A 25,609-nucleotide genomic window follows, 5' to 3' on the forward strand; every position below is an offset into this window, starting at 1 on the left:
GTAAAGAAATTCGTATGAAAAATTTAGTCATTAAAAAACATTCATATGATACAACACAGATTAAAACATTTCAGAGAAGTTTATATAAAAATTTAGGCATCTACAGGGCTTATGACTTGTCATTGACTGGTTGGTTTAAGTGACCACTTTACACATTGTGTAACATTCACCGTTTTGCCCATATTTTAACATCTATATTCCTTCAATTCTTTTATCTGTTGATGTTTGTGAAATTAAATAGCTGAAACCTTTATTTATGCGGATGAGATTCATCGAATTGAATTATTTCACATATATACTAGGCAACGCCTGAAAAAAATATTTTTTCAATTTCTATACTTCTTCATGGACCAGGTGGATTTATCAACAATATTTTGAGTTTGTGCAAATTTTTGTAGACAAGTACAAGACTGGATTCAACTTCCTGGGAAGCTGTAAATATATAAATGTTCTTCACAGCTTCCTAGGGAGTTGAATCCAGTCTTTGTCTACAAAAAATTGTACAAACTTAAAATATTGTTTGATTTAAAAAGTCAATCAAACAAACATACAAACCATAACGCCGTTTCCCCGTAGGGGTAGGTAGAAAGGATAGAACCTCATATCACTCTGTCTTTGCATACAGGCCTCACCACATCTTCTCATTTTGAAAAATCAATTTTAAAAAATCAACAAAGCCCATATTGATTTCTCTACACCTACACAATTAAAAATACTTTTTTATAATGTTTTATTGTTGTATTTGTCCAAATACTCGTATTCAATAATAAAAAAAAACAACATATTTCTGTACTCCTTACTAATAATTAAAAACCCATAGCACGGATGTCTTAATAAAAACACATTATTGAATAATTTATGTGTATAGTTGTAAAACGAATGAAATAAAATAAAAAAGGGCAGTTGTTTGTGTAACTGTACAATTAAAATGGAAATGGTATCGTCATTAATATTATCGTTTAATCTTGAGAACGTGTTATTTATTGCTATTAATTTTAAAGCTACACTTTTCAATAAGGGTGGTGTACTTATTCACACATGCATTAAAATTCTGGTAGTGCATTATTTTTGTATGTGAGAAATGTTATTTTTAAAGCGGGTTTACACAAGCCCCATTCGTCACAGTAGCATTTAATGTTACCATTGTATAGAGATTACTATCGCCAATCGACGTTAAGATGCCCTCCCCTCTATAAACGCACTGTTCCCCGGTAAAATGCAGTTACATACACAATGGGGTCTGCCGATATTAGGGTTGCCAACTACAGTAAAGCTGAAATTATTATCGGGAAGATCCAGTTGGAGTTTTAAGCTATTTTAGAGTTTCGGAGAAAAGCTATTCTACTTTTTATTTATTATCGATAACTTATATAGCGCCATTTTCGTAATAAAATACCTCAAGGGCGCTTTACATGGTGATTCTATTGTTAAGTTAATTTAATTGAAGCTTTTAAATTTGTAATTTAATTAAAATAATTTATTTTGTTGTCACGTGCTACGGATTTATTCAAATGATTTAGAGAACAAGTGGGTTTTAAGTTTTTTCCGAAACATCACTTCACTTTCACAGCCTCGCACCTCTGCTGGGAGAGCATTCCATGCCATAGGGCCTGCGACCGCAAATGCGCGCTCACCAAATTTGGTGCGCTGTTTGCGTAGAGGTATAATAACTTTTCCTCTCGCCGTAGACGTAGCTGATCTAAGCGTGAGACGCCTGTCAGCTAGTTCATCTGGAATGCATAGTTCCCTTAGATATTCCGGAGCCGAGTTGTTTAGTGACTTATACATAAGCCAACAGAGTTTGTATTCGACCCTCTGTGGAAAACGTAGCCAGTGTAGTTCCCGAAGTAGTGGAGTGATATGACTGAACTTAGAGATTCCGAAAATTTTATTACTTATTATTATTTTTATTTACGAATACATATAATAGGAAAATATCACGTTTTCAAAATTACATTATAAAAGTAATGAAGGTCTATGAAATACTGTCCGGTAATTTTTTTTTTTTTTTAATTTGTAATTTCGAATTCTCGCAAAAACGGTTATTTCAATGGCTACGCCCCTAATACGCCACGATTCATGATTATTAATTTGTTATTTGCCATCGAAATTTGTGTAGAACAATATTACGAATCTTGACGTCACAACAACCAAGCCCAAACGCGTCGCATTTTTCTACGAACGTATTTTTATTGAATTTATTTTTTAAATTTATGTACGAAAACATTTCTCCGCAATATCCATATTGATTTTCAAAATACAATTAATTATTCTTAATCCTTTTCCCTATTGCTATGATGAACTTCAACTCTACGGGAAATTGGATATAAACAATGTATTCTTACGCGCGGTAAAAATTAGAAACGAAGTTTCTTAAATTATATGAAAATAATGATAAAAATGATTTTAATAAAAACAAATTACTTTGCTTGACGTTACTAGTTCTTCCGAATCAACCAACGATAAGAAAGTTGTGGTAGATTTCCGGTTTACGGTAAGTAAAAATAGAACTTGAGACGTCACACGCGTGATTCAAAAAGTAATTTGAAAAAATCAAAACGTTGAAAAATCATAGCGCAGATAATAATATTTCAAGTCTACAAAAACGTAGAACTAATATTGACTCTATATATATGTTCGGGATATTAAAAGGTATAATCGATGTGCCATCATTACTGGGACTGACAAAATTCTCTATTCCGACTCGTACGTTGAGAAACAATGAAGTACTGTTCATCGACCAGCATAGAACAAACTATGCCTTTAATTCTCCAATCCGTCTTTGTCGTATTGTAAACTCAAGAGTTTTTACAAAGATCTGGACTTTTCTGGTCACTAAATAAATAGTCCAGATCGTGTCTTGATGTCCCTTATGTTTGTCAATACTTCTTTTATTCTTTTTTAAATGTTTGTTCTTATATTGTAATATTTAAAACTATAAATTGTATAAATGAACAATGTCCGTAAATAAATCAATTAAAAAAATAATAACTTACTCAAATAGTTTAACTTTGGAGCCATTTTCTTTTAGCAAGTCGTGGTAAGCGGAATTCGAACCTCGGACTTCATGGGCACACACTTGATTTTTGTCCAACTTAAGATACAAAAATATTTGGTAATTGCATTTATCTTGATCTTGACCTTAATTGAACAATTAAAAAAAATACTCGTAACACCTCCCTAAGCATATAACAGATATTAATGAATGTCCACTCCACAGCATTTGAATTACAATATTTATGTGAGAGAAAAAAAAAAGCAGATTAGAAATCTAAGTATTGAAGAAGAAACTTAAAAACATGAACAAAATATGAGCCAAAGTTATATATAGTAATATCACGAAATATCAATCTTATTATCAGCGATATGTTTTAATTTATTTTTAATTAAAAATGCATTATAATTAATGAACTTTCAGTTTATTTATTTTATTGGGTAAACAAACAGTATGTACATAAATAATGACAATTTATTTGTAAATTAGTTTAGGACACTCATGCGCACACCAAAAAAATTCGTTACACTCAATGGAATAATTAAAATTATGTTAAATATAACAAATGTAAAAGAAAAAAAAAATTTAAAATACGGATATATGTAATAATAAAATTAAATATCTGCTTCTTTCAAAATTTCTATGATTATTGTTATATTGGTCGTATATTTTAGGTATTTTATGTATTGTAGATTGTATCAAATATTTTTTTTTAATTATTTTTTTTTATATGGGAGTTGCTTTATTATATACCTTGCTTATAATATACAAGGTTTATATTTTAAAAAGTGGATTTTTCTGCAATTATATATCTTAAAATTGATTTAAACTATTGGGATCAGGAGGAATATATTAATGTGGGCTAATCAGGAACTTCTCAGCATTTGCTCACGTGGAGAGGAAACCACTTAAAACTCTTCAGGAGAAGCCGGCCTGTTGGCAGTAGTCAACAGGCCTTCCGTTCCACTAGAGGAGTGTTCGGCATTTTGTTCCCTACTTTGGTTTATTTTACCAATTTCCTGCGCGATATTTATCATGTATGATACTACCTCTCGTGTGAGTTCTTTATTACCTATCACCGATGGGATGTCGCATAGATCATCAAATATTTTGTTGACGTGTTTTCTGAGTAAAACAGATGATTTTGTCTTGTCGGTCTATATGACACACGGAATGGAAGTCTTTCATGTAGGTTAGGTGAATCAATTTTATTATTTATTAATTTGTATAAAAATAACTCGTCTAACATTATTCTTAGATTTTTAAGAGAGTTTATTCAATGGTACTGCATACTTTCAGCATGGTTAGAAAAGTTAATGTTTAACCGGTAGTCGACCTGCTTAATTTTTTTTTGTTGGATCCTTTCTAGGCTATTAATACTTAAATTACAGTAAGGTGAGCAAATAGGAGAACAGTATTCTAGCTGGGGATGAACAAATGCTTTGTAAAGTTTTTTAACATCTCTTCATGTTAAAATGGTTTCGGTACCCGCATAATAAGACCGACCATTTTATGTGTTTTTTTAGGACTGATTAGTTTCGTATCAATAATAACACATAAGTCGCGAATTCGACTATATGTCATAAAGATCGGGGTGTTATTGAAAAAGTAAGGAAAGCTGATTTTAATATGCTAATGCATTATTCTGTGTCCAGACGCATAAATAATACAGTTATGTGTGTGAATAGAAACAAGATCCTGGATGAGTGTTCTTAATCGATGTCCGAACTCAGGTACAAATCCTGAAAAACAGTTATTTGAAAATATTTTTATTTGTGTCACACAAGTCCTAAATTTGCCACTGCAATAGTTTCAAGTTGCAACCCTGGCAGGGGCACGAAGGTACCAAACCGTTGACATTAACATTGTGTCTAACATGGTTTATGGCGAAATTCAAGTTGGTATTGTTATATGAGTAAAATCGAACGCCGGTTGTTGAACAACATAACTGGTGATTTCACGCTTCAAGAATTCAGTTTAGTCGATTTTTTTAAAGGGCGTTGCGTTGTTTGAATTTATTATTATTTTTAAGAGGGAGTAAGGACATTATTTCATATTGCTTCAGAACAATAGTGTCAACTATCTCCAGAGTTATCGTGAAAAAATAGTATGTACGAAAATTTTTGAGTCTAGCAGAAGTTTCCTTGGTTATTTTATATTTTAGTAATGAAGGAGATCTAAAGAGACTCCAAATAATACAAAACAAAGCGATGAGGATAATATTAAGATGTGGGAGACGAACAAATGTTAAGAAAATGATTCAACTTCTAGATATCATGACAATTGATCAAAGAATCAAATTCAATGTTGCCAATGAAATAAACAAAATTATTAAAGGAATAGTTCCGAGATATTTTCAAAATAAACTAAAAAATAAGGAGTTCTTTCATAGAAACTATGCAACAAGAGGATCTAAAAATATAAGACTCGAAAAAAAATCAAAAGCAATGTCCCAGAACTGCCGCATGTACAAGGGAATACAACTATTTGAAGAAATGCCAGAACGCATAAAAAATGAAATTAATGTAAATATATTTAAAATTAAATGTAAAAAGTAAATATGTGAAAAATATTAGGTAGTATATAGTGTAAATAAAGAATATAATTAATGAAAATGTACATATGAAACAGTTAATATTATAAATTAGGATATTAAGGGTATAATAGTGATTAATAATGTTAGAATAAGTATAGATGTAAATATTGTGTTGTAAATATATATTAGACTATGTTACATAGAACTAAATAAATAAATAAATAAAAAAGTAACCTCATTATTATTAAAAGTATAGAAACCTCCACAGAAATAAAAAAAACATATTGTTGATTAGACTTTTTATGCATTCATATTCGTGCCTATGGCCAAATGAAAATTTCTTCCAACCAACCGACTGAATAAAGGGTATTATTACTTTTAATATTTTAGTTTCAAAAAGGGAATGTGAGAACAAATGTAATAACAAATGCGCCTATGTAACGCCTGCTTAACACCTATTCTCCTCTACGGATGCGAATCTTGGCACCTCACTAGAGCCCGAAACAATACAATTCTCAGTTTTGAAAATAGGTGTATCAGAAGAGTCTCGGGTGTGTGGTGGTTTGACTTTCTGAGGAGTGAAGAAATAAAAGCACGGACGCAGAAAACTCCGACAACTGTCGCTAAGCGGACGCGATGCGGTTGGCTAGGCCATATACTGCGGATGCCTCCTGAGAGCCTTAACCACACTCTACAAGGTATCAGGGCTCAGATTACACTGGGAATTTATCATTTATCTTCAATTTTATCTACAAAGTAAAATTTAAACTTGCTATTAAAGAAATAGTTTAGGATTCTGACTGCTGTTTATGTATTTATGTTAATTTGTAAAAAGAGGAAAAGAAAGGTATAACGTCAAATATATTTATAAACGTTTTACTAGATATTTGTTGTTTTTTTTATAGTTTTAAATTTTTTTTTTTTTTTTTTAATAATTTTTAATATTTAATTTTTTAATGGATTTATTATTTTGTTTCTTTTTATACTTTATTTTTAAAACAGTTTAGGACCCCTGCGCTCTTATCAGGACAGTTAGTATTATACCTTGGGCATTTATTGCAACATTCCAACAATCCCATCAAATTAATGATTTATGATTTGTGTTATTTCAAATATACTGCGTTATTTTTTTTTTTACCTAAGTATGTCAAGTATTAAAATCCCAAAGTTGTAAAATAAAATAATGTATAAAACAACTGTGTAATTCGAGTATGTATAGATATATATCTTGTACAATATTAACATATTACAAAAGAGATGAAGAACATTTAAGAGAAGGTAATATAGAAGTCCAGGCATCTACAGGGCTTATGACCTGTCAATGGCTGGTTTAAGTGGCCACTTTACACACTGTGTAACATTCACCATTCTGCCTATATTTGAACATCTATATTCCTTCAATTCTTTCATCTGTTGATGTTTGTGAAGTTTGTGAAGAATATGTGAATATAAACAGCTCCCCAGGGAGTTGAATCCAGTCCTTGTCTACAAAAATTTGGACAAACTCAAAATATTGTTGTACAATATTGTAATTATATTATTTCATAATTTTGTAATAGAACACTGTTATGTTTTTTTTTTAAAATTATTTTTTAAAAACTTTATTTCATTGGAAAGCCAACAGACATTTATACATTTATAAGAATCAATTATACCATAAATACATATCATAAAGTCCAATTAGAGGCTTCCACATAATATTGTTATTGTAAATGTTGTCACAAAAAAATTATACATAACATAAAATAACTAATCATACAAAACTTATAATATTACTAGAAATGTAAATGTTAAATGTATTTATGTTTATGTTTATAAAAGGCATTTTTGCCTTGTACACACTAATAAATAAATAAATAAAATTTAGTTTTTTGTATGAAAAGCAGAAAACGCATACATTTTTTTCTTTTAAACATGTTCAGTTATAGGTTACCTTAAAGATGAAGATACTTTAAATGTTCACTCAAATATACCCATTTTTGTAGACAAATATAAATTTTTCTTAATAAACTGCCAATTTGCCAAACAAAATGAATTTTTTGCCCTTGAAAATAGACGCACTGTATTTGAATTATGCTATTTACATAAATTATTGAATAATAAAGTAGACTCTTTTAACCTACTCCCCATAATGAACACGATCACAATACTAGAGAAAAGAACAAAATTAGACTTCCATTTAGGAAAAAGGCAAAGTCACAAAACTCAATTTTATTTAAAGCAATTAAAAAAAATTACGAAATGGAAAAAAATATTTATGAAGAAAAAAACATATCAAAATTTAAAATAATGGTCAAGACATATGTGATAAACAATTTATAAATTAAATATATTTGCAATGTTATTATTAGAACACACATAACAATATGTATGATATGTGTGCCCTACTTTAAGATTTAAATAAATAAATAAATAAATAATTAATCTTAATGTCCCTTTTCTGTCATCTGCCAGTCTGTAGCGCTAACTATGCACAACACTCTTTCCTCTATCGTTCTTGCTCTAACTGTAATGTTTTTTTTCATCCTTGATATATTTTACATGCCCCCTAATTTATTTAATAATAAATTAAGACTCATTATTTCTGGCTGCAATACGATCCCACTTGCTATTTAATGATGCGCACACTTACACACACCTGAACACTTACTCCTACACTAATACACAAAAACACACATCTACACTTACTCTCATACAAATACACATAAACACATCCGTTTGTTGTAACACAATTTAATAATATGGATGATTCCTATTTAGAAACTTTGCTGGTCTGTCTTTAAACTGTATTTTTTTTAATGGTACTATATCATTGTCGACTGTTTGTTTCTTTGAAATAAATAAATAATAAATAAATAAACAGTTGAAGATAACTCCGTTAACTTCCCATTGTTACCGGGGCCCAGGTTATCGACGACTTTATCGTCCGCCGAAGACTGTTCGACGGCAGTTCATTTCAGAACTACAAGTCACGAACCTTACTCGGAAGGACGCACAGGAGCTGACAGCTGACAGAGATGACAACATAAAATATTTCTTTATTACGTGATTTAACACTGCATTACTTCACTATCCCTGAACTGGTTCAGAAGACTGACCACCTTACTTTCTTGTGACAGATGATTGAATTACTCTGCATTGTAATTACCATACAGTGCACTATGCACCACTGATAGCAGGATGTGGTCCAGTGGATAGTGTTTCGGACTTATGGATCAAAGGTGTGAGGTTCGAACCCCACCCCATTTAGATTCCCATTTTCTAATAGTGAGTTATTTACAACTATCAAAATTTGGGTAAATCATATATGAAAACTACCGGACCCGACAGACGTTGTCCCGCCCGAACGTTGGCTTGCCTGCTATTAGCTTGGAAAAATACTTTTCATTGATTAGTAGATACCTAGATACTTGTTTATAGTTGAATTCCAAAACAATTTTTTTTTTTTTCAAATACGGCATTCTTTTTGAAAACGTCAAACTTCGGTCGTCTCACCAACAAAGGGGTGTACTTATGTAGGAATAGGATTTTAAAAATGTATTGAATTTTATATTATTTTAGTGTTACCATAAATCCAATAAAAAGTAATAAATGGGTAGAAATTATAAAGAATTTAAGGAAAGAATCTGATTGAGATCCACAAAAAACGAATACTGTTTGTAAACATTAAAAAAAAACTTTTTTTCATTCACAAAAAAACCATATCTTTCCATTATTTTGCAAACGCATTCTTCTCGAATGCATCCCTGGTAGATCGATGAATAAAAAATTTATGCTCCTAACTTCTTTTTTACACATTCGATTGAAGATTTTAATATCTACGAACACGCACAGCGCAAAGATCTATATTTCTCTGAAAATCGCACGTAAACCGGTTAAGCCATTTAGGAGGAGTACGGTGACATCACACGTACAGAGGAATTATATATATATATAAAGATAAAAATCGAAAATGAAAAAGTACATATTTAACTAAACATACAAATAAATAATATATGTAACCCAAGACATCATTTTAAACCTTTTTCGACACGCGACCCTCTTACGAGTAGCAGAATAGCTGGCGACGGCTGGTCACGGTCAGAAGCAAGGGATGAAAGTCTCAGATTTCCGAAGATCTGAGACTACCCCCGTCCCAGAATGGCTATTTGCTTAGGACCGCGACTTCTCAAGCGAAACAAAAGTGTGTTTTTTCCACCTCTGGTTGTTTGGGGGGTCAGGGTCGTGAGCAATGCAAAAGTTAAGGTCCTAGGGGGGAACGACTGATTTCTTAGAATCTAGCGCCACCCCCTCCATCTCCCCTTTGCCTTGCTTGGTTGAAAAAGGTTTAGTTTTGTGTATGTATTTACACCGGGTTGTGGTCCAGTGGCTAGTGTCGCTGACTCGCGGATCAGAAGTTCAAGTTCGGCATCCCGCTCTACCACAAAGTGGTTCCCATTTTCTTATGGGGAGTTACTTACATCTCATTGAAAATGGATCTCAAAATTGAAATATGTGTGTAAATCATAAGAAGGAAAATATTTAAATTTTCTTTAAAAAAATTTTTTTTTCAATTTAAACTATTTTAAAGTGTGTTCATACGAGTATATTTGTATATATAAGGTGAAATAATTCGATCAGATGAATGTCACCCACATAAATAAAGGTTTCAGATCTTCACAAGGAAGTTCAACAAGTTACATAAAATACATACAATTTGTAAGTAAGCATTGCTAACATTCTTTATATATATCCTCAATTATAGAACTCCACCATCTTTCAAAAATTATATAAAATAAGTGTGTAGCTTAATTAAATCAATTTAAGTAATAATAAAGATTAAGTTAAGTGAACGATAAGAATAAAGATCGAGTTAAAGAAATAAAATTGAGTTAAAGATAAGAAATTATTTTATTTAAAAAAACATTTTTTTAAGAAAATAGAAAATAAGAACAAATAAAATTAAATAAAATAAACTAAAATTAATAAATATTTTTTTTTATTATATAAATAAAAGACGAGTCATACTTTAATCCACAAATTTGGAATATCCAGTGGCCGGTTTCATCGCTTTCACATCTTAGAGACTGGTATCTTTATTAAGGAGTTCAATGTATTTATACAAAACAGAGGTAAGGATAGAGAATTCTAGTTTATATGAAAGTAAAGTGAATAAAGTTATTTTTATCTTAAGGATCATTATCAAAAAAAAAATTTTTTCTATTTTTTTTTTTTTTTACATATTTACTTACATTTACATTGATCTCTATCGTAATATGTTAATATTAACAGCTCCCCAGGGGGTTGAATCCAGTCCTTGTCTACACAAATTTGGACCAACTCAAATATTGTTGATAGAATAGAACTTTTAAATGATTATTTGAAAACTTGAAAAGTGTATATTAGGTAGGGTAGGTTTATGCTTGTGCCGTGAATAAGAAGGTTCTAGTATAAACCAACCCTCGCCCACGGTTGTTCTTTGAGGCATTTGCGTGCGCGGGAGCCTCCGTGAATAAATATGTATATTTAACAAACATTCCCTCTACGTTCTATTCATGTACATTTTATTCAAAATATGCTCTTTGATACAAAGGGGAGAAAATGTTTGTATTCGAAATTGGAGGCACTTTTTTTCTAAATTTTATTACGTTTTAAGAAAATGGGCTAATTTTTAGTCCGTATTGTTATGTAATTTCTCTGAGGCAGGGTTGTTTATTATTAATTATTACTCATGAGTGTAGTAGTCAGCGCGTTTGCTTACCATCCAAGAGGTCTCGAGTTCGATTTCCGACATGGTTGAAATGAAATATTTATTCGAAAACGTCTCCTTCATGTTATAAAAAATTATCAAGATTCCTCTGCGATTGGTGTGTAATAGTGAAAAATCAATAGAAACAAAACCATGTGAAAGTTTTAAAAAAGTTTTTATTTTTATTATCTGTGTCCGGGCAAATGAAGAACTCAGTTTGTGTGAAATAGAAGTCCTTGACGTCCACTGCTGACTGTTCGTTCGTGTCAGAACTATGGGACGCAAGACTGACTTAGGAGGATGCACAGCATCTGGCAGCTGATTGAGATGCTTCTTCGTGAACACCGTGTGCTCCAACTAGGGAGCGGACATGGAATGATGATGATGTTCAATTACACGCAACCAACGAAGATACTTTGAATTTTCATACAAATATACACATTTTCATAAATAAATATCGATGTTATTTTATACCGTCTCGATATGTACCGATGAAGATAGCGTTTTTAATCACCGATTACAATGGGAAGTTAACTTTTATCTTCAAATTTATCTACAAAATAAAATTAAGTTTTCTGTATGAAAAGCAGAATATGCATACATTTTTTTCTTTTAAACATGTTCAATTATAGGTAACCAATGAAGATACTTTAAATGTTGATTCAAATATATTCATTTTCGTACAAAAATATCGATTTTTCTTTATAGACTGTCGAAGATAACTCTGTTCACTTCCCATTGTAATCGGGGCCCTGATGCCTTGTAAAGTAGGCAAGCGTGCTTGATGCTCTCAGGAGGCATCCGCGGCACATGGCCAAGCCAGCCGTATCGCCTTCGCTTGATGACAGTTTTCACCGGAGTTTGCTGCGTCCGTTCACTCATTACTTCATTCCTTACAAAGTCAAACCACTACACACCCAAAATTCTTCTTAGACACCTATTCTCAAAACTCAGAATTTTATTTTGGGCCCTAGTGAGGTGCCACGATTCGAATCCGTGTTATGCAGGCGTTCTTTAGGGGGCATTTGGTTTTCACTGAGTAAATATCCGATCTCCAGATAGCCTCCATTCTGATGAATGTGGCGCCAGGTACTACAAGTCACACTCCCAGTTCTATTTAAAGGTTGCCATTTTCCGTAACATATACTCCCAGGTATTTGAAACTCACGACCCTTTCGACGACTTGGTCCGACAGAGTCAGGGGATTTCGGGCATCAAGGCATGAAGTGTTACACAGACTATGGGTTTTTGCAATATTGATTTTTAAACCCATGTACGCGGAGAACCTATTGAGGCTATCTACAGTGGCCCGAAGACCCCTGACTAAATCTTCAATTATAACCGCATCATCGGCATACTCTAGGTCGCAGAGATTTTGGAAGGAGGAGATGGATATCCCTCGATCTAGTGGAATTAACTTCCCTAAGATGAAGAAATGTAAACATGTTTTATTTTTTTACACAGAAAACTTAATTTTACTTTGTAGATAAAAATTAAGGTAAATTTTATCTTCCGATTAGAATACGGACCCTCGGTACGTGCTCTCTGAAAGAAATGAAAATTAGGAAAAAATAATATAAATAAAAAAAAAACTTAAATGATAATATTTTTACGGCTCGATGCTGCTTTATGTTGATAGTTCTGCATTTAGTCCCATTATCTCTGCATCTAGCCGTTTTTTCAAAACTGACAGTTGTATCTACTTATTTCTATTCCAGTTTTTAAATAGACTTTTAAGAAAATAAGTACTCAACTCAAAACTAATAATAATTTGAATAAATCGTAATCATAGGAAAAAATTGCTTGGTTGAACATAATTTTTGTCACTTTCAATGAGTAGATATGTGTACCGTGGGGTATTTGAGCTCTCTGTACACACCGATGTCCCTACCTCAAAACTTGAAGATAATGGCCGGTAGTGTATATTCGTGATCGCTCTAGAGAATTTATCTTCAACTGTACCGGCATGGTGAAGTTATGACGTCCTTAATTTCCCTTTGTAATCGCGGCCCAGGTGTTGTCTAGGGACTATAAAATTTCATGTCAACCATGTCGGGAATCAAACTCCCAACCTCTTGCATGGTAAGCAAACGTACGGACTATTTGACCACAATGCGGACAAATTATATTTTATTAAAAACTTCAGGTTTATGTTACATTCCGCACATTTTAACTAACTCAGTAATAGCGTAATTTTGCGAGGGCTTGTCAACTACGGACCGCAGTATTTCGGTAGGTAATTCATCCTCCAGGGGTAGCTAATCTTGCCTCGGGGTCGGACGGGTTAACGTTTGAACGATAAGGGTTACCCAACTATATCTCACTAAGAACCCACATGTTACTTTTTAAATTCTCCATAACATTATTATTTTAATGAGAAACCTACTAGGTGGTTATAGTTTAAGTATTAAATAAATTTTGAAGTGATTTTTAAAAATAAGTACCAATATACTTGCGTTTTTCTATCATCTTGATCATTCTCTCATTCACACTCCATTGTGTTAAAGACGCAGGCATCGATATTTGCAATATACTTGAAGGTAAGATAATCTGTCTTTCGCTTCAACCCCTACAACCCCAATACGGACGCTGTAATGTAATCCGTCGGAAAAGAATGACAAAAGGGACAGTAATCGTCCCCTTAATGCCTTCAAATAGCTGACACGGATATTAAAGTCTTGCTTAAAACGTACAGTGGAAATGAAATATTTATAACCAAAATCTTCATAAAAAAAACATATTTCATAAAAAAGCTACTTAAACCAGCCATTGACAGGTCATAAGCCCTGTAGATGCCTAGACTTCTATATTACCTTCTCTAAAATGTTGTTCATCTCTGTTATAATATGTTAATCATATGCTTCCCTTACTTTTTATCATATTATAGCCTTGAATGTGCTTAAAAATATTTGATAGAAAATCAGAAACCCACTGTAGTACATATAAAAGCACCCTTTCGTGAGCAAATACCACAACCCTCTTCATTTGGCGTTAATATAAAGGTTTTACCCGCTTCATATTTATAAAGGATAAAACTGTTATCAAGTATTATGCCAGTTTACAAATCCTAATATTCTTAGCTCTTGCATTGAGTTGAGCGAATAATATTTTAAGCTATCGTAATTTTTCTATCAACATTTTTGTACTGCTTCGTACAATGTTAAAAATATCAATTTAACTAAAAAAAATACTAATCCAAATAAAATAAATTACTTAAAAAAATAATAAGGGTAATAGAATATAAATCGTACCTGTGAAGTAACAAAAATAAACCAGTGTACCAAAAAAATATATCATTAAAATGAATTGAATATAACGTACAAAAATATGATTGTTATACTAATTCACATATGTTATATAGAGAATAAATAACAGTAATCATAAAGCAACAAAATAAAGTTTTAATATACAGAATTTTAATATAAGAATAAGGAAGGAAGGGATGCAATAAAAGATACAATAAATTATTTTATTCAATGATATATTGAAATATAATATTATGCATGTTTTTTTGTTGTTGTTATCAAAATGAAATTAGAACAATAAATATTTAAAAGGGAGAAGCAGTAAGGTTTTAGAATAAATAATTGATACTTAATAATTGATAATTTAAATTATTGTGAAAATAAAACTTTTTATCAGTGTTGATGATATAAAACTCTAAGTATATAGGTTTTATATCACCCGTCGATGGGAGGAGTGCTCTCCCGAAACTATAGTTGTGTTCTTGTAAAATAATAAAATTGTGTTACACTGATAACAAAGTTTTGTTTTCATAATAATTAAAAATGAAATGTTACGAAGTGAATGCCGATTCAATGAAAAATATTAATGATTTAATTTAATGCATTAATTTAACGTAATAATTCATAATTTTAATTGAAGTTAACCACGGATGCAATATTACGAATATAATTTACATTATGTACAAAAGTTAAATAAATAAATAAAATAATGTAATTCACCGTGGGAAATGTATATTAATGAATCTTTTCACAATTAAAGTTTCTATTATTCCTGTATTCTGTATTTATTTTTGTTTAATTATTTTTGATGTCAAATAACATAATAATCAATAGAACTTATATATCGTTTCGTAGAAAATTTGATTAAAAAAATCTTGTACTAAATTAATTGTAAATGGTGGGGTGAGTTTTTTCGCTCAAAATAAACTTCGATAAATTAAATTAAGATTGTGGCGTTCGCTGTTACTTAGGCAGAAATTTGTAATAACTTCGCCAGAATTATCACCGTGAAGGCTGTATCTGCATCCGAGTCGAGCGTATAATATTTAAAGCTATCATAATTTTTCTATCGATATTTTCGTACTTCTTCGCGGGTCACAATCTACGCCATCGCACGGGTTTGCTTCATGCATGGTCAGTCTCCACCCGTCTTCATCCTCCGCTTGTCTCTTCAACTCGGTGTTCCCGCTACAATGCATGTCGGAGATAATCTGGTCCATGTAGCTTAAACGGGGTCGTCCTCTGTAATTTGTGCCTTCGCTAATGTCCTCCGCAATCGTATGAAGCAGACCTGTGCCTCGATTATGAACGATATCTTCATCTGTACGTATTGAGACGGTATACTAAACTTCTGTACTATCTGTATCGTCCTCGCTATGTTCTACCCACTTGTCATCTCGACATCATATGATCGAAACGAACCAATAAATGACTGCATCAATTAGTCCACGTTCCTTACTTCATTAACATTTAAAATATTTATTATTTTTATTTTATACAGGCTTCTGTGATAAGAAATGTCCACTTCATAGCGATTATAAAATCCAATAAATCCGAATTCAAGCAAAAAATGCTCGCTTGAACATGATTTTTATGACTTTTGGCAATTACCAAGACGGTACGCTTAACGATCGTCTGTATTTATCTACCTATTGATTACAAAGCCGGCTCCTTTAGCGTCTTGATACCTACACTCAGATAGATAGTAAAACAAATGGAAAAATTATAATAACTATTTTTTTTTATAGCGGCAACTTTCTTACGCCTAGATTCTCTTATATGTTAATAGGGCAGAAGCTAGCGAAATTATTTTTTGCATCTTGCCGCTCGTTTTCAAAACTGACAGTTATATCAGAATTTAATTTGACTTCAAAATTTACTTATTTCTCTTTTATAATTTTAACATGCTTTCAAGAAAAAAAGTGCCAACCTTAGAACGATATTTTTTTTAATAAATCGCAATGAAAGGAAAAAAACACGGCGGAATAACATTTTTGTCACTTTTAATGGGTAGATAAACCTATCGAGGGGTTCTAGACCCGTCGGTACAAACCGATATACTTACATCAAAACTCGATGGTGGGGGGATTGGTCGTGTATCTTCGTAATTGGTCGGGAGAATTTTGACATCAAGTCATTTTAGTGCGTAGATATGTGTACCGTGACGTACGTTTCCCCTTGTTTCATATCGATATACCAACCCAAAACATTAAGGTGGGGGTCGGTAGTGTATCTTCGTAATCGCTAGAGAGAATTTATCTTGACTATACCGTCAAGATGTAGGTATGACGTCTTTACCTTACCATGTTATGACCTATCCATTTGGGTCGCTGTTGTGCAACTTTATTGAGCAAGCACATCGTACTAGAATGAGAAAATTGTATACGAAAAATATTTTCTTATACCTACGCGGTATAAATTAGAATATTAAATTGTAAGGCGAAATTTCTTTTAAATGAAAACAATAATAAAAACTATTTTAGTAAAAACGAACCACTTTGAACGACGTCACTAGTTCTTCCGAATCAACCAATGGCAGAGTGTTGTGATATATCTCCGGTTTACGGGAAGCCAATTCAACAATCAGCAGAAATGACCGAAGAAAACTTGTGACGTCACATGCAGAGTAATTTCAAAATTACAAAACTGAAAAATCATCGCTGATAATCGATACATTAGTTTTATAGTTTATTACTAAATTCAAAGAAATAAAAAAAAACAATCAACTTCTTCTTTAAAGCAATTTTCATTCCAGAGTTATCACTTCAGTAAAATACTGAAAAACGAAAGTCTGCCTCACGGTGTAGTGATTGGAATAAGGACCTCGCTGCTCGTAAACGAGTTTCTTCGTCAAAGCAATTAACTTTGATAGACATGGTGTAATAGACAGCGCGTTTGCCTACCATGCAAGAGGTCTCGGGTTCGATTCTCGACATGGTTGATATGAAATATTTATTCAAAATAGTGTTTTTACACTAGAATATTTCATAGTCCCTGGACTGGTACCTAAAGTGTAAGACTGATCACCTTACCTTCATGTAACAAAAAATGATCAAGATACCCTGCGATTGCTGTAATTATCCAGTGACCTATGCGCTACTAGGAGCGGAAAGGAAATTATGATGATGAGACGGATTTAAGTTAGTAATTTATATGATTCCAATTCGCTGTATTATTTAAAAAGCAAAAAAAAGTGATCTTTGAGTAAGTTTTGCATTTTCTTTCAAAATGTCGTTTTATTTTAATGGTTATTCCAACTTTCCGGATTTCTGCATATCCGGATAATGTCTGACACTCATCAACCAGACATTTGATATTTGTTTGTGCCGGGAACCGGGCGAACGGTGCACTTAAATCTCTTTTGGAAAACAATGCTTATCGCAGGAGGCAAAACTAGCAATTCACAATGGAGTTCTAGTGCCAACTCCAATACATGGAGGCGAAGTTTGGAATTTGAAAAATAATGAAGAAAGTTGGTTAAATGCAGTCGAAATGTGATCCCTCAGACAAATGTGTGGTAAAACGATGAATGATAAGTGCACAAATGTCGAGATCCGTGAACTATGTAAGGCTGAGACATGCACTATCGACAGAATAAAAAAAGGGGTGCTGCGTTGGTTTGGACACGTAGAGCGAATGGAAGGTGAAAGAACGGCTAAAAGTATCTATGATGAGAATGTTGATAAATGCAGAAAACGAAGAAGACCGAGAAAGATAAGGCACGATCAAGTCCATCAAATACTTGAAGATGGACATGACGAGAGTAGGAATAATCAGCGTGCTTGCATGAGAAGATGTATGAATGTAGAGGAAGCGAGGTCTGTATGCAAAGACAGAGTGATTAGACGTTCTGTTCTCCCTGCCTACCTCTACGGGGAAGCAGGGTGATGGTTTGTTTTTCTTTGTTTTTTGAAGTTTTATTGTATGTGGTTGTTTGATTTTTTGTATTGTATTGTTCCGTATCGGATTATCTCTGTGGTTAATAATTAATTTGTTGTTCGCTTTGCATGAAGTATTAATGGTCTAATCTTATCTAAGTAATCCTTTCCCCATGAGTGATGGAAGGGCGCTGGTGTACCACCCTTGGCCGGCATCTCCCCCACCATAACGTCATATCGATCCCCATTTCCCCTGTACCATTGTACCATAGTTACAAGTTTGCTATTCTTGAATTACGTAAGTTACCCTTGAAACAAAAAGTGTAATCAATGTTATTGACGTTTTACACCGCAGATTCTGACAAGGGACGCTCTTTAAATCAGATGGAAATATTTATGATTGTAACCGAACAATACAAGATTTTCTGCCGGAACCGAAACCAAATGTTGGCTTCTGTTCTAGTTTCGGCCGAACCAAAGATTACAAATGATCCGAACGGGGGACCAAACGACCCCAGCGCCTACTTGTATATAGCGTCACGAGAGTAAAAAGTTGGAAGTTTTTATGATCGTGCAATAATTCAAATTTGTTGCAACAGAGAGGAATATGGAAGTCTAGGCATTTACAGGGTTTATGACCTGTCATAGGCTGGCTAAAGTGGCCACTTCACTCACTGTGTAACATTCATCATTCTGCCTATGTTTAAACATCCATATTTCCTAAACTCTTCCATCTGATGAGTTTTGTGAAGTAAAAGAGCTAAAACCTTTATCGTGTGGGTGAGATTTATCCGGCTGAACCAATTCACCTACTAGGCAACGCCTAAAAACAATTTTCCAATTTATATACTGCTTCTTTTATCAGGTAAACTACAATGTTTTGAGGATCTATCTATAAGCTCTTTTACTTTACAAAAGTTAACGGATGGAAGAGTTAAGAAAATGTGAGTGTTCAAACATAGGCAAAATGGTGGTGAATGTTACACAGTGTGTGAAATGGCCACTTAAACCAGCCTATGATGGGTCATAAGCCCTGTAAATGCCTAGACTTCCATATTCCCTTTTTTAAAATGTTTTCGCTCTCTGTTGCAACAAATTTAAATATAAATAACTCCCTAGGGAGGAACTTCACAAACATCAAAAGATGAAAGAATTGAATTGATATGTTAAAATATGGGCAGAATGGTGAATGTTACACAGTGTGTAAAGTGGCCACTTAAACCAGCCAATGTCATAAGCCCTGTAGATGCTTAGATTTCAATATAACCTTTTCTAAAATGTTCTTCATGTCTGTTGTAATGTGTTAATATTAACAACTCCCCAGGGAGTTGAATCCAGTCCTTGTTTACAAAAATTTAGACAAATTAAAAATATTGTTAATTTATCATATTGTTATAATAATTAACATATGGTATATAAAGTATGAATCAAAGTAAATCATAAAGCAACAAAATAACGTTTTAAACAATACACATCAAGAACATTAAATCAGTTCAACATCGATTTTTGAGAAAGATAGGCTGGAGGTTGGGCTTAAAAATAGACATATTCTCTTCAAGACCGTCGAAATAAATCCGACCTTATAGTCCTATTTAAAATTCTCAACTCATTCTTTGATGCGCCTGAACTACTGAGCTCAATAAAATGAAATATCCCAACTAGAAATCTCGGACAAAACTTACTTTTTCATACCGATAACCATAGAACTAACCATGGTTTTTATTCCCCTATGCCCAAAATTCTTAGGTCTGCCAACAAACATACCAGTCTTGATTTCTTTGAAAGCAAGTTGACTTCTTTTAAACGATCACTAAATTAAATTTAATTGTAAACTCTCTCTCCCGTTTCCACTCCCATAAAGTCTACTATATACCATTGAGTCTTTCTACTTTTTTTATAATAATTTTCTATGCATAAATGTGTCCATAAAAATGCCCATTGGGCGTATATATAAGTAAATAAATAAATAAAAAATAGAACCAAACACCAAAATACATCAATCAGAAATAAGGACAAGTAAAAGACAGGAAGGAAAGAAAGCAAAAAGGGATACAATAAATTATTTTATTCGATGACATATTGATATGTATTATGCACGTTTTTTTTTTGTTCTTTTTTAAATAAAATGGCGTTGCATAATAAATTGTATGCTTTTGCTAATGTCATGTTGCATTATTTTATAAACCAGCTGATTCGCAGTACGCAACCAGGCCCAACCGTCGGGTCTGCAAGTAACTAATAAAGTAACAAAAGTTGTTATCAAAATGAAATTAGAACTAATAATAGTTAACAGGAAAGAGCAACAAGGTTTAAGAAGAAATAGGTCAACCACGGATGCAATATGATGATCTTTTGAGATGGGATAGTCATGCAATGGAACAACAAATAAATTAAGAAATATAACATACATTTTCAAAATTCTACGAAACATTGTATCCATCTCATTAATAAAAATTGTGTACTTTGCGCTTGTACAAAGTGTATTGTCGCACGGTATCTTAGGATGGGGAGGTGCGTCATTGTCTTGTCTCGACCCTCTCGTCAAGTGTCAAAAGTCTGTTCTTAGAGTAATAAATAAAACCCATATCGCTATTCTTCAGAGCAACTCTTCAAGGAATTTAGTGTTTTGGACGTAAGACAATTGTATGCTAAAACAATAATAATTTATCATTACAATAATAAAATTGTCCACGTCTTAACAGCACGCAATATATCAACTCGCAGTGTGACGTCACAGAAACACATTGTACCGCGGACGAGAATTTCTTTCAGACATAGATCTTTTAGCTTCATTGCTCCTAGAATTTATAATAAGGTTAAATATATTTTATTCACCCAACACGACGTAACTACTATGCAAATAATAAAATAACCCAGTGGCTTATTAAGTTAGAAAGAAAAGAAACTGAAAGCTTATTAAACTATATTGCAAGGTAAGTTATATTAATATTAATATTATCCACGACAATTTAATACTGTGCAATACAAAGACAAGAAGGATAAAAATTATATGTATATAAATATATGTATGTGTATGTAAAGGTGTGTGTATATATGTCTGTATGTGTATGTGTAGATATACATATATGTATGGATATAAGTATGTATATGTGTGTAGTGTGTATATATCAGTGGCGAGTCGTGATTTATTTTATAAGTAATCTATTAAAAATGTTCATTAATTTGTACTACATATAAGTACTTACATAACATGTAAGTAATGTAATTATAAATTACTACTTTTTCTGTGGTTCTGTGAAAATCAACTCAAACAACAATTATTACTAACCACGCGATATACGTAGCTTTATTCTACACTATTTTAATAGAATACTAAACTCATACAAAAGTTTATTATGACATACCACAATGACATTTAGCAAATATTTTCATTATTTATTTATTTATTTATTTATTTATTTAATTTTACAATACGCCCAAGGGGCATTTACAAAAAATATACAGTTAAGTACAAACATAGTGCGTAAAAATTTAAAAGATAAACAATACATTTAGAAACAATAAGAAGCATACTGCCATGCAAAATAAAAAGTGAAACTTTACAAAGTAAAAAGAAAAAAATAATTTTATATGGATATAATAAAAGTAATTGAATTAAAAAGCAAATTGTAAGTAACTTGTAAAGAATTCAAACAAAAAAAAACATACATATTCATATACTTATAAGTATAAAAATAAATATACAGGTAACTACAAACAAAGAAAGTAATAATTTTATAAATACACAACACATTAAAAGAAATAAAAAAAGATTTTATATACATGTAGAAACAATAAAAAGCAAACTGCAATGCAAAATAAAAAGCGAAACTTTGCATAAAAATAAAAAGATTAAAAATATGAATATAAGAACAATGTTAAAATAAAAAAACAATTATGATCTGTCATTGACAGTACTGTCAAGACTTGAGCACTGGTTGATTTCTTTTAAAATGAATAATGCCTAAAACGGCCACTGCGAACGCCACCTGTTTTAAGTGATACAAAATATGTCAACGGTATCCCATCAAAGAAAAATAGTCCTTCGGAAAAAATGTTCGAAATACTAGTTTCCAAATAAAGAATCTTCTAAAAATATTTGTAATCTGCAAGTTTGTTTTAGTACTAAAAAAGCCGACTTGGGTTAAAGACGAAAAATACAGTGTACTTTTTTGTATGGAAGAATAAGCTGAGGTAATCGGCTAGTTTTATCGTTCAGTGAGAATGGACTGGGCGCTGGCGCTGGGCGCACTTCATAGATATTTTTTTGTAGAAAGATATAAACGGTGATTGAAACGGTGATAAATAACAATTACTTATATATTATATATATTTTCCCATAAACATGGTTACTATAAATTATTATAATTTCAAGTCAAATATAATGGTAAGCTGTGCATAATCGCTTACTTTGACGATTCGCCCCTGGTATATATGTGTATGTATGTGTGGGTGTGTATGTATGTGTGGGTGTGTATGAATGTTTATAAGGGTGCACACGTGAGTGTATGTATGTGGAGATATATAAATAAACATGTATGTAAGTCTGCCTTAGCACGGGTCTTCTCCGTCCCATTACTTTATAATATATATAAAAAATAAAAAATATATATAACGGATATAATTTACATTAAGTACAAAAAATGTAATTCACTCTAGACTTTTTTCACCGTCAAAGTTTCCTCTATTCTTGTAATGTCAAAATTGTTGTTATTTTCTCGATTAAATTAAAATAAAATAATAACAAAGAGTACCACTATATCGTTTCGTGGAAAATTAAAAATAAAAAAAAACTTGTACTAAATTAATTGTAAGTATTAATTGTATTTTTATTATTATTATTAAATACATAATTTACTGCCTTAGAACGGGGAAGCTATCCCTAGTTAGGCAGTTTAGATGAACCAACAGCAAAAATATAAAATATATATATATTATTGTTATCAAAAACATTTTTCACTTTGTGGTATGACATTTTACACTTATTTGTTTATAAATTTGTATAAACCACTTAATTTTTTTCATTACACTTCGACCGGTTTCGATGTTACTACCTCATCGTCAGGAATTTAACTAACTTATAATTACACGCGTTACTTTTTATTCATTTGCCCAAATTTCTATATTGGAAAAACTTCACGTAAATTTAAAGTTAGAATCAAAGAACATATAAGATGTCTGAGCAATAATAATTTTTCAGAATTCGCAAATCATCTTATATCCGAAAACCATGAATTTAATCAAGAAACGTGTGTATTTAGAACGATTAGAAATTAGTAAAGCCATTAATCAAAAACTTCAAATAATAAATAATCAATTAAATTAAACTTCAAGTCCTCTTTTAAAACTATTCCCGTTGTGATTTATTTTATCTTCTTTCTCTCTCTTTCTTTCAATTTTCTGTCTCTTTCATACAATATTTTATTATATAAATAGCAACGCGTGTAATTATAGGTTAGTTAAATTCCTGACGATGAGGTAGTAACCTCGAAACCGGTCGAAGTGTAATTAAAAAAAATTAAGTGGGATAAACAAATAAGTGAAAAATATATTTGTTTACTTTTACTACTTAATTAATTTGTTGTATAAATAATTACTTGTAAATTGCTGTAAAAAATATGTAAAAAATAAATTAATAAATAATTTTTTAAAAACGAGGTGGGTGGGGTGAGATTTTTAGCGCAAAATATATTTCGATAAATGAAATTGAGACTGTGGCGTTTGCTGTTAATTTTAATTTGGCAAAAATTAATAATAACTTCGCCAGAATTATCACCACGAAGGCTGTTTCTTTACTCAAGGTCCTCTTAGTAATTACCAAAAAGCTTTTAGTGAAATTAACTTCAAAGTAAAGGGGTGTCTCAAGCCTCAAAAGAAAATAATCCCGACAATTGCGAAAGCCGACTTCGGTAGATACTAAATAATCCTTTGCGTAGTTCTTATTATGTCAGGACTAAATGTTGTTTTATCATTGTTTGTGTAGGTACCTACTTTCTTGACAACATTATTTTTTTAAATTAACCGCTTCCTAATTCAAAATTACTTAACTAATTTTCCCGCTGTTATAAAGAATGTACCGATCCTCCACCATTATCTTAAACTTATATTCTATATCCTAAATTGTTAGAAGGCTTGTCAGAGAGAGTTTTATTAAGAAGAGGCAGTAGGTTAGCGAGCACGCGTGAGGCGAGTATTTTTTACGATGCGCAAAAACACGTTTTTCATAGGTAGATGTATCAACGATACCTCAAGCGATGCGACTTCCATCCGGCTCTGACAGAATAAGACAAAGTTTGCGTTCGCCAGAAAAATTATAAATTATTAATCTCCTCGGTTCACTCCATACTAATTTATATAAATATCGCTAATGGCAAAATTAAGAATGGTTAAGTAAATGACGGAACGCATTTTTGTTTTTTTTTGGCTTTATGTTCTTTATTTTAAAACTTTTAACCCGCGGCTTCACTCACGTGGTATGAGGGAAAAAATATTTAGGTAATCAATTAGTTTTGCCTTTTTTCAATAAGAGTTTTAGTTTATTAATAAGATTTTTCCCGATGAAATGATATAATTTATCGGGATTAAAAGTAGCTTGGTCTTCCAACTATGGCTAAGAAAAAAATACGATGGTACGTTTGTCTATGGTGACGCAACATCGTTATTCTGTTAACAAATCCATAATCTTACTACAAAACAAAAACGAAAAGCAAATTAAGCTATGTATGCCATAACAAGAATACAAAATATTCATAACAAATTTATAAAGTACCTAAAGATACATAACCCGTACTTCTTATGTATCAACTCTCGCTGCCTCCACCTACCTTGGAATCATTTCTCTACAATACCGCAGAGTGTGTGCGGACTAACTACTGCTTTACAAAATTATGACAGGAATAGTTGGCTGTGCAAAATTACTTAGTTTAATAACCATACATATGCCAGCCAGGATTTGTAGACGATACCACCTGTTTCATGTACCAATAAGTAAAACATCGCATGTTAAAAATGCTTTTTTTTGTCGGACTTTTCAGTGTACAATACAAAATTTAAAGACAGACTACACAAACATCACTCTGGCAGATTGAAAATTGACGCTAAAAATGCATTATGTAGCTTGGCAGACATTATAATAATAAATATGTACATCTCCCTTCCCCTCCTGATCCTCTTTTCATTTCTAATCCCGCCTAATTAACAATAACTTACTGTTCTTTAAAAAAATGT

The 25,609-nt window shown here is 32.0% G+C and overlaps 1 protein-coding gene and 1 long non-coding RNA gene across 2 annotated transcripts in view; one reads left to right on the forward strand and one right to left on the reverse strand.

The window, feature by feature from the left end:
* Window positions 1–25,609, forward strand: part of Fas1 (fasciclin 1 Fas1 domain-containing) — a 483,956-nt gene that overhangs the window by 21,777 nt on the left and 436,570 nt on the right. The gene's annotated exons all lie outside the window — the stretch shown is intronic.
* On the reverse strand, window positions 20,549–24,745 carry LOC148280334 (uncharacterized). Its single transcript, XR_015822645.1, has 3 exons — window positions 24,629–24,745; window positions 20,791–21,030; window positions 20,549–20,617 (listed from the first exon to the last, which is right to left on the reverse strand). It is a non-coding gene; the product is annotated as an uncharacterized LOC148280334 (long non-coding RNA).

The sequence above is a fragment of the Micrasema longulum genome, unplaced genomic scaffold, assembly GCF_059751315.1.
Source record: "Micrasema longulum isolate JH-2025_06_02 unplaced genomic scaffold, ASM5975131v1 h1tg000594l, whole genome shotgun sequence".
NCBI classification, from domain to species: domain Eukaryota; kingdom Metazoa; phylum Arthropoda; class Insecta; order Trichoptera; family Brachycentridae; genus Micrasema; species Micrasema longulum.